This window comes from Callospermophilus lateralis, unplaced genomic scaffold, assembly GCF_048772815.1.
Source record: "Callospermophilus lateralis isolate mCalLat2 unplaced genomic scaffold, mCalLat2.hap1 Scaffold_1734, whole genome shotgun sequence".
NCBI lineage: Eukaryota > Metazoa > Chordata > Mammalia > Rodentia > Sciuridae > Callospermophilus > Callospermophilus lateralis.
Genome location: NW_027512799.1, coordinates 115,456 through 124,318, shown reverse-complemented (window position 1 = coordinate 124,318; position 8,863 = coordinate 115,456). Strand labels below are relative to the sequence as shown.

The window sequence follows — 8,863 nt, the reverse complement described above, 5'->3', positions numbered from 1 at the left end:
TGCCTGTTTTTCTCCACCTAAGTTACCTTCATTTCAATATTTATATTAAAACTTATCTATGAGTCAATAGATAAAAAATGATGAGTCATTTCAGCAAAATGGTAAGTCCAGGATATACTGAACTCTACATAAGCAATCCCATGTCCAGATTAAATGTACCACATGCTAAAAATCTGAGTGCTACAATCAATTAAGGGGCTGCTTCCACAGATGACCACCTCCATTTGCTAAGTAGGGACAACACACAGATGTGCATTATCTTTCCTAACAATGTTTGCTGGTGATTTATGCTGTGGTTAGTAGAACTACAAAGATGAGAAAACTTGATGCTGATGTGCATTAGCCTGCATATAAATATAAGCATATCAAGTGTGCTCAAAAACAAAGCAAAAACACCATTACTCCTCTTACAGCTCACTCTCCAGACTTTCCCTTCCCTAGTACCTTCATGAATGCTCTGGACACCTCCCTGTTGCGCAGGCTGTAGATGAGGGGGTTCAGCATGGGCCTGAGGATGGTGTAGAAGGCCGACACCATCTTGTCCTGGGTGGGGGACCGGTCAGAAGTGGGCCGCATGTAGATGAACATGGCTGCTCCATAGTACATGCCCACCACCATGAGGTGGGAGGAGCAGGTGGCAAAAGCTTTGCGGCGACCCTCCCCAGACTCCATGTGAATGACGGCCAGAATCACACGAGCATAGGAAGCAATGATGATGCCTACAGGGAACAGAAGCATAATGATACAGCAGATAAATATCATCCTTTCAAATGTCAAGGTGTCAGTGCATGCGAGGGTGAGCAGGGCAGGGACATCACAGAAAAACTGGGGTATTTCCCGGGAACCACAGTATAGGAAGGACAAGGCAACTGCAGCTTCAATTATACCTTCAAGGGAGCCAAGAAGCCAGGAAGCAGCAGCCATGAAGCCACAGACTTTCTGGCTCATGAGAACTGGGTATCTTAATGGGTGGCAAATGGCCACATAGCGATCATAGGCCATTGCTGCCAACAGGAAGCACTCGGCTCCCATCAAGGACACATAGAAGAATATCTGGGTCCCGCAGCCTGCCAGAGAGATGGAGTTCCTGCCAGAAAGATAGTTGAAGGCCATCTTGGGGACGGTGGTGCAGATGAGCATGAGGTTCATGAGGGAGAGCTGGCTGAGGAGGAAGTACATGGGATGTGCAGCTGGGCGTCCAGGTGGATGAGGAGCACCATGGTGGAGTTCCCCATGATGGCCAATGTGAAGATGCCCAGGACCAGAGTGAAGAGGAAGGTGTGGGTGGGGCTGTGGTTGAAGATGCCCAGCAGGATGAAGACAGGGCTGAAGGTATGGTTCTCCCAGGCCATGGTGAGATGCTCACTGTGGAGAGGACAGCATGTAAGAAATGGGCAGGTTTGTGCTATGGAAATATGGAGGATTTTTCTCTTACACAAGCACACTACAAAATTATATATGTAATTTTGATTTGTACATCAGGGTGGTTAAGTCTTGTTTGTAACTTGATGTGCTTTTAAATGCAAGATATTTACATTTTGCACATGCTGGGTTTCACAGTAAAAACCTGGAAGTTTTTTTTTTCCTACAGTCCTGGACCCCTGAAAGCCACATGTCCTTCCACTTCCAGCCACACGGCTGGCTTTCTGTTCCCTTCTCTGTTCCAGGGCAAGCTCTGCACACACCGAGCTTGACAGGGCCTCCCTCTCTGTTCCACATGCACATGAAGGCCAGGACCTCTATTTCAGGAAAACCTGGGCTTACGTTCTTTTCTACACCAACTCTTTTATCACCAGACAAGTTAAACAGCATCTCTAGGATTTTGTTTCTGTTCTCTCCACCCCTCACATGGTTGTCTTAAAGATAAGCTACCCCTTAAAATTCCTCATGCAATCACATCTGTCACAGCGTGCATTCTTCAGATGAATCTTGCCATTTCTACTCAGACCTTGTCACCCCTTCATTTTCCTTACGAGATTGTTGGTTTCTGATTGGTAAGTTATGTGCTTTTTATTTCTGAGATGTTCCTAATCCAACCGAGATTCATGTATAAGGCATGTTCCTAAGATCCCCATAAATATCAATTGAACTGGAGTATCTTGCAATTATTCTTAAGACATCATATTTTATATCACTGTAAACAAGGCATTACATTCCCTTAGCATCTTCACTAGTATTATTTCATTCAATCTGAAAACTGTTGGAAATAAAAGAAATGCATTATTCTACGATTTCAGTGACTATAAAGGGGTAAGTTGTAGATCAACATGAAAAATCACCTCATTATTTGGAAGAATTTCAAATGACAGAATTTCAAATGGCAGAATTTCTAATACACAATTGTTGAATAGCCTGTGATTCCACCCAGTGACTTGGACTCCACAATGGCCAAACCATCTAAATATTTTGGAATATACCTTCTTCCTGGGACTTACCTTCCACATGTGTTCAAGAAGACACCCCACTTCCAAGGCCACCAAAAGCATTTAAATTTCTAGAGTGAGCCTCTGCAGCACAGTTCTGTAAGTAATCTGTGGCTTGCTTCTGCAATCCTGCAGGGAATTCAGTCCCCTGTCTTCAATTATGGTACTCTGTGTTACGACTCACGTTTTCTCCTAGGGTTTCATAAAATTTAGTTCTGAACTTGTGAAGGTGACTCAATATTTAACATAAAAAGAAAGTCATTTCACATTATTAATGAATATTACAAATTCCCTATATTTTTTTTCCTGTGGTTGACCCTGCTTTTTCAATATTTCAAGATTTTTAACTCCATAAACTCCATATGGTCAAGGGAAAGAGGGCAGTTCGATTTCTCATTCTTAATTAAAATGAAATTCTAAGAGTTTTCTTTTTTTCCTTATTTACCTGTAAATATAACTTTTAAAAAGTTGATTAGTTACTTTCAAATGGGCACATCAGGAGGTGTCATTCTGTGTTCACTCAGGCTGCCCTTCTACATCTGGGATCACAGCACTGTTGTGAATTTTTCTGTGATGATGGAATCTACTACTAGCTGTCTCATAACCATCTTAGAATACTCTTATAAAATACATAGAGAAAAAGACCAAAGGTTTATTTTTTTATATTTATTTTTTTTCCTATTCTCTCACACCACTCCACACAACCTTGCTCACACAGGTGTGTGGACATATTTTTCACATACTGCTTCAAATACACATTTAAGTAGAAATTTGTTTTACTCTGTTTGTTGACCAAAAGTTCTCCACATCAGATATCACATTTTTTTTTCCTTTTAAAAGGCAATTTCTCCTTTCTTATACAATATGTTTGAATATATCATAAGATAGAGGATTCAGGAAAAGAAAAAGTAGAACTATTTGAAGTCCATTGTGAAGACTTTATCACAAACAGACTGTGAAATGTGGAATGATGTAGTCACTGCAACTGACTAAAAAATGCTTGAAAATGTATAAATGGTTATACATATCTCTTAAATTAAATTAAAGCTATGTTAAACAGGGGAATAATGACAAAGGTGTTTCTACATGCATGTGTAAGGTAATATTAGGGGACATAACAAAAAATAAAAATGATGAAAAGTGCCAGTGTTGTCAAGGAATTTTACTATGTTAAACACCCTTTCACATCTAAAAAGGATTCATGTTTGTTTGCCTGTTTTTAGTTTTTGCAGTACTGGGGATCTAAACCAGGGCTTCACAAATGCTAGGCAAGTGTTCTACCACTGAGCTACGCTACATCCTTGGTCCTAAAGAAATATTCAGTTTTCCTCCATTGTAAAAAAATTAATAAATAAAAATAAATATTCTTTGTGAACTATGGAAAAATTCCAGAGATTGGGTCATTTTTAACATCAGAAATTATTTTAGTTCTTGTGGTTGGGAGTCCAGGATCAAGGTACGCACAGATTTAACTCCAGTAAGGATTAGGTCTGTACTTTTAAAATGGTGCACTACATTGCATCTATCAGAGAAGAGAAGAAACAGAAAGACAACCACGTCTCCTTTCTCCTTGACCCTTTTATAAAGGGGCTGATTTCACTCATCTGAGCTCCACTGTCCTGACTGAATCAACACCAGAGGCCACATTTGTTAATGTGTAGCGTTGGGGATCAAGTTTTAACATGACCTTCCAATGGGATAACATCATTCATTTAAACCATTGCAAGTACTAATCAAAATATATGCAAGTAAAATCTAACCAGATAGCAAATAAATAAAAATTTCCTGTGAGAGTTCCCTTGGGAATCCACAATTAAATACTCCAGTTCTATTTGCATGTTACCACTCCAATACTTGATGGCTCTAATAAATATGATGATATTTTTAACCTTTCATGTTTTCTGAGAGCTTTAGCACAGGGCTCTTCATGTGGTGGTATAGTGGCTCAGGTTATACCCAAAATTCATTTTTATATTTTTGAGTACATGCTTTTAACATCTTCTTTTGATCCCCTAGGACTTCCAACACAACTGGTCTGAAATTGAACAGTTAACTTCTTTCCTTGTTCTTTGTAATCACAGTAACCTCTATCCCTTTCTTTTTTTTTTCTTTTGATCCTTTTCCTGCCCTTCCTTTTCCTTCTACTATTTATTTTCTTATTCATATTTTAATAACCCCTTTACCATTATGAGACATGACAGAATTTGACTGTCTTTATTTTGTTATTATTTTTGTTTGTTTGTTTAATGGTACTGAGGAATCAAACCCAGGGCTTTGCAATTGCTAGGCAAGTGCCCACCTCAAAATTTTAATTCTCCCGAGTGCCAGGGATCCCAGGTGTGTGTCAGCACACCTGGATTTTGGCTGTCTTTTCTGTACATAAAATATACCATCTCTTTATAGCCTCTCTCTTGGAAATCATCTCTAGATTCTGTGTACCACCTACCTCCTTGCATTGTTGCCTTGCTCACATCCTCCAATCATTACAAGATAATTTAACATGGTATTTCAGGGTATTTGACCATGTAATCCACCTTGCAATGCATACCTCCTCAGGTGAGTATTCATTTGGCAGCATGAATGAACATGTAAGCACATAAATGGGAGCAGTGTGCTTTGAATGTGCAGCAGTAAGTTGAAAAGGCAATATGACCCTGAACTTTTCATGAACTGCAATCCCAGCCAACATTTAGATTTCAACGTTGTAAGACCCTGAGCTGAAGTTCTAGTTGATATTGGCACTGAATTCCAATGTAAGCTGTGATAAGAAGCATAGCTGTTCTTTAGAGTGATCAGGTTGTGGTGACTTTTATACAATAAAAGAAAACAAAATTGGTGGGGATGTTCCAACAGAGTTTTAAGAGAGAAGTTTTAATTCATGTTAAAGTACAATGATTTTCCCTAAAAAAATGCAAACATTTCCAGAACTGCATAAATTGTATTAAAAAGCATGAAAATACATATATAGTTTTGTTACACATATATTTTACGCTCAATTGTGGATTTCAGAAAATCTAGACTTCTCTAAAAAACTGACCACATTTCCATGCAACTACTGTGTTTGCCTCAAATAAGAAACAGAATATCTAAGGAGAATAAGTCTACAATTTGAAGAATTATATTCACATTTCAATCTCCCAAATATATACGCGATGTCTGTAGTAGAAGGAAATAAGTGGAAACATATCTAACACAGTCTAAAGGAACACAGTGTCCATTACAAGATAATCTCAGTATACCCAGTCAACTTTAAGATAACTTTCTTCTCTCCATTTGGTTAAATTTAATTAGTTTTTATAAGAATGCTATAAATAATCTGATTACTTTTTTACAAATTGATCAGCCTAATGTATAAGTTGGATACAAATATAAAAATACTATTTCTTAAATGCTACTTGTTAAAAGACATAATAGGTTTAATCAATGCAAACAATGGGTATTATGATGGATAAATATTGTTCACATGTTGTCATTATGAAAATAAACCATGTAGTTCTGTACTTCCTCTTGTTGCAAATATTCACTTATAATTGTAGAAACCATTTTACCACAATAAGAAGAAAAGAGAAATATTTGAACAAATAAGTATGTACAATGTCCTTCATTTTCAAATCTTATATGGTTGAGTATAAATTTTTCACTGTAAAAAATTTTGCTACCAAGTTGTATTGGTTAAATCCATAAATTTAAATATTAAGCAAAAAAATGTGTGGACATGTGAGCCAGCTCACTCTCCAGAGTTTCCCTTCCCTAGCACCTTCATGAATGCTCTGGACACCTCCCTGTTGCACAGGCTGTAGATGAGGAGGTTCAGCATGGGCGTGAGGATGGTGTAGAAGGCTGACACCATCTTGTCCTGGGTGGGGTACCGGTCAGAAGTGGGCCGCATGTAGATGAACATGGCTGCTCCACAGTACATGCCCACCACCATGAGGTGGGAGGAGCAGGTGGCAAAAGCTTTGCGGCAACCCTCCCCAGACCCCATGTGAATGATGGCCAGAATCACACGAGCATAGGAAGAAATGATGGCTACAGGGAACAGAAGCATAATGATGCAGCAGATCAACATCACCCTTTCAAATGTCAAGGTGTCAGTGCATGCGAGGGTGAGCAGGGCAGGGACATCACAGAAAAAGTGGGATATTTCCCGGGAACCACAGTATAGGAAGGACAAGGCTACCACAATGACAATTATACCATCAAGGGAGCCACTGTGAAGATGCCCAGGACCAGAGCAAAGAGGAAGGTGTGGGTGGGGCTGTGGTTGAAGATGCTCAGCAGGATGAAGACAGGGCTGGAGGTCTGGTTCCCCCAGGTCATGGTGAGCTGCTCACTGTGGAGCTGACAGCTTGTAAGGAACATCCAGGATGTGTCATAGAATATAAAGGCTTTTGCTACAAAGTTGCAAAAAGTTGCAACTTTGTAGCAAAAGCCTACAAAGTTGCTTCTGAATGACAAAATTATTTATTGAAATTTTTTTTTTTTTAATTTGTAGCCTATGGATGATGAGCCTCACTTTTAGGGTGAAGTGGATTTTAAATGCAAACCAGCAGCCTGATAAGTTTTGTATTAAGAATACAGGAGGCTTCTCAAGAGGCTTCAAATCCATTTTGAGCAACAAGTTAAGTCAAATGCACAAACTAGTTTATACTTTAGCCACTTCACTAAGAGCCAGGAGAATTTCACATTTTTGGAAATTTGGTGATATTTTTCCATTACCTTCTTCCACTGAAATACCACACTTTCACTCTATGTTCCTTATAAAATTATTTCTACCAACATGTACAGAGAATCATTTTCCAGTGGAAAGAAATTCCAAGAAATTGATACATCAATAGTAAGAGATCTATTAGGAGGTTGTATTGAATTTGGTAGAAATGTAGCCTTGTTGACAGTCCCCTACCCTCATTTCACCTGTAAAGCGGGTGTTTCCTGGAACATTCTGGGATTGTCACTCACCTGGAGAAGAGAGTATAAGACAGTGTGCTAGGGCATGGTTCAAACCCTGATAAAGATTATTTTAGCTGGGTGGTCTTACACAATTAATAATTTTTTAGGCATTACTTTAGAAAATGTGAATAATGAGTTGTAGAGTCTTATAAAGATTAAAGTCATTTAAAAAACATTGAGCACTTTATCTAGAATAGAATTTATGCCATATAAGTATTTCTAAGTAAATAAATGTTATTGGATGGAAGAAACTATTCTACTTTATATTTCTGTTTATTCAATTAATTCTGTTTCTTGTAGTGATGTTTCAGAACTGGAGCCTTCTGAGAAATGGAGGCTGCATTAAAACATCCCTTTCAAAACCCTGTTCTTGTGATGAAGTCAGAAAGATTTCAGACATGTCACTCAGACAGACATGAGATTACTGAAGGGATAAGAAAAGGGACACTGTCCAAGGGTGATAAACTGAGTCAGGGGGCAGGAAATTCAGGCAAAATCAGGGACTAAGTGTCCTCAGTGAGCACCACCCCGTCTCTGGAGGAGGAACAGGCTGTTTCTGTGCTGTCAGTCAAAGTCAGAAGGGGGACTCTGGGGGCACTCTGGAAATTTCCCTAGGATCCCAATAAAACTGGAGGGCAAGAAGGGTGCGCCACCCCTTTCTTCTCTAGGAGAACCCACCGTTTCCCTTGATAGCATCCCATTATCACTTCCCCATTCCTTCTAATAAACTCATGCCTGCAACTCTGAATGACATGTCTCAAGTCTTTCTGGCATGATTGCAAGAGGGTGTGAACAGAGGTCTCTGTGCTGCCTCATTTTTATGGAAGGCCTGTGTACTTTGACAATCTGGCTCAGTATAATGACAGCCCCCCTAGAAGCAATGGGCCTTTTCTCTGATGAGTCTTCTCACATGGCTATATTTGTTTGGCATTCTCTTACTCCCTGATTTCAAACCAAGTTTACAACTATTTGTGCTACATCTTTGAATTAGAAAAAGGATATCAGATTCATGGGCTCTTTTCAGTTGTACTTAAATTCTGTAATTGATCATAACAAACTCATTTTCTTTAGTGCCCTGTCATGAGGACTAAGATTGAAACAGATCTCCTTTGTAATCAAAAGTTCCAAATTGTATTAACTTCTGAACTTTCTCATATTGAGAAAGGATGCTCAGGGCTGGTCTCTACCCCTAATAGTGACCAGAGAGCCTGAGACTGTGACATGTTCCCTGGCTAGCACAGCCTAGCTAATTCTGCATACACATATCACCTGGACTTTGTGTCTATAAGCTGTTACAACTTCTGCAGGATCCGAGGAGAAGCAATCTAGCTGCATCTCCCCAATTTGGTCAAAATGCATAAAGCCCATTTTTCCTTTTCCCATCATTTTCCTGTTCCTTAGCAGCAATTTGGCAGAATCCGACCAGTCATGATCCAGGCAGTTCCAGGCTGGGTCGTCCAATGCAAAGCACACAGTGTTTCATAGCTGTC

General features: G+C 39.3%; 1 pseudogene; it reads right to left on the bottom strand.

Moving 5' to 3' along the window:
- Positions 1 to 414: 414 nt before the first annotated feature.
- LOC143387112 (olfactory receptor 2M3-like) lies at positions 415 to 1,352 on the bottom strand (annotated as a pseudogene).
- Positions 1,353 to 8,863: the final 7,511 nt, after the last annotated feature.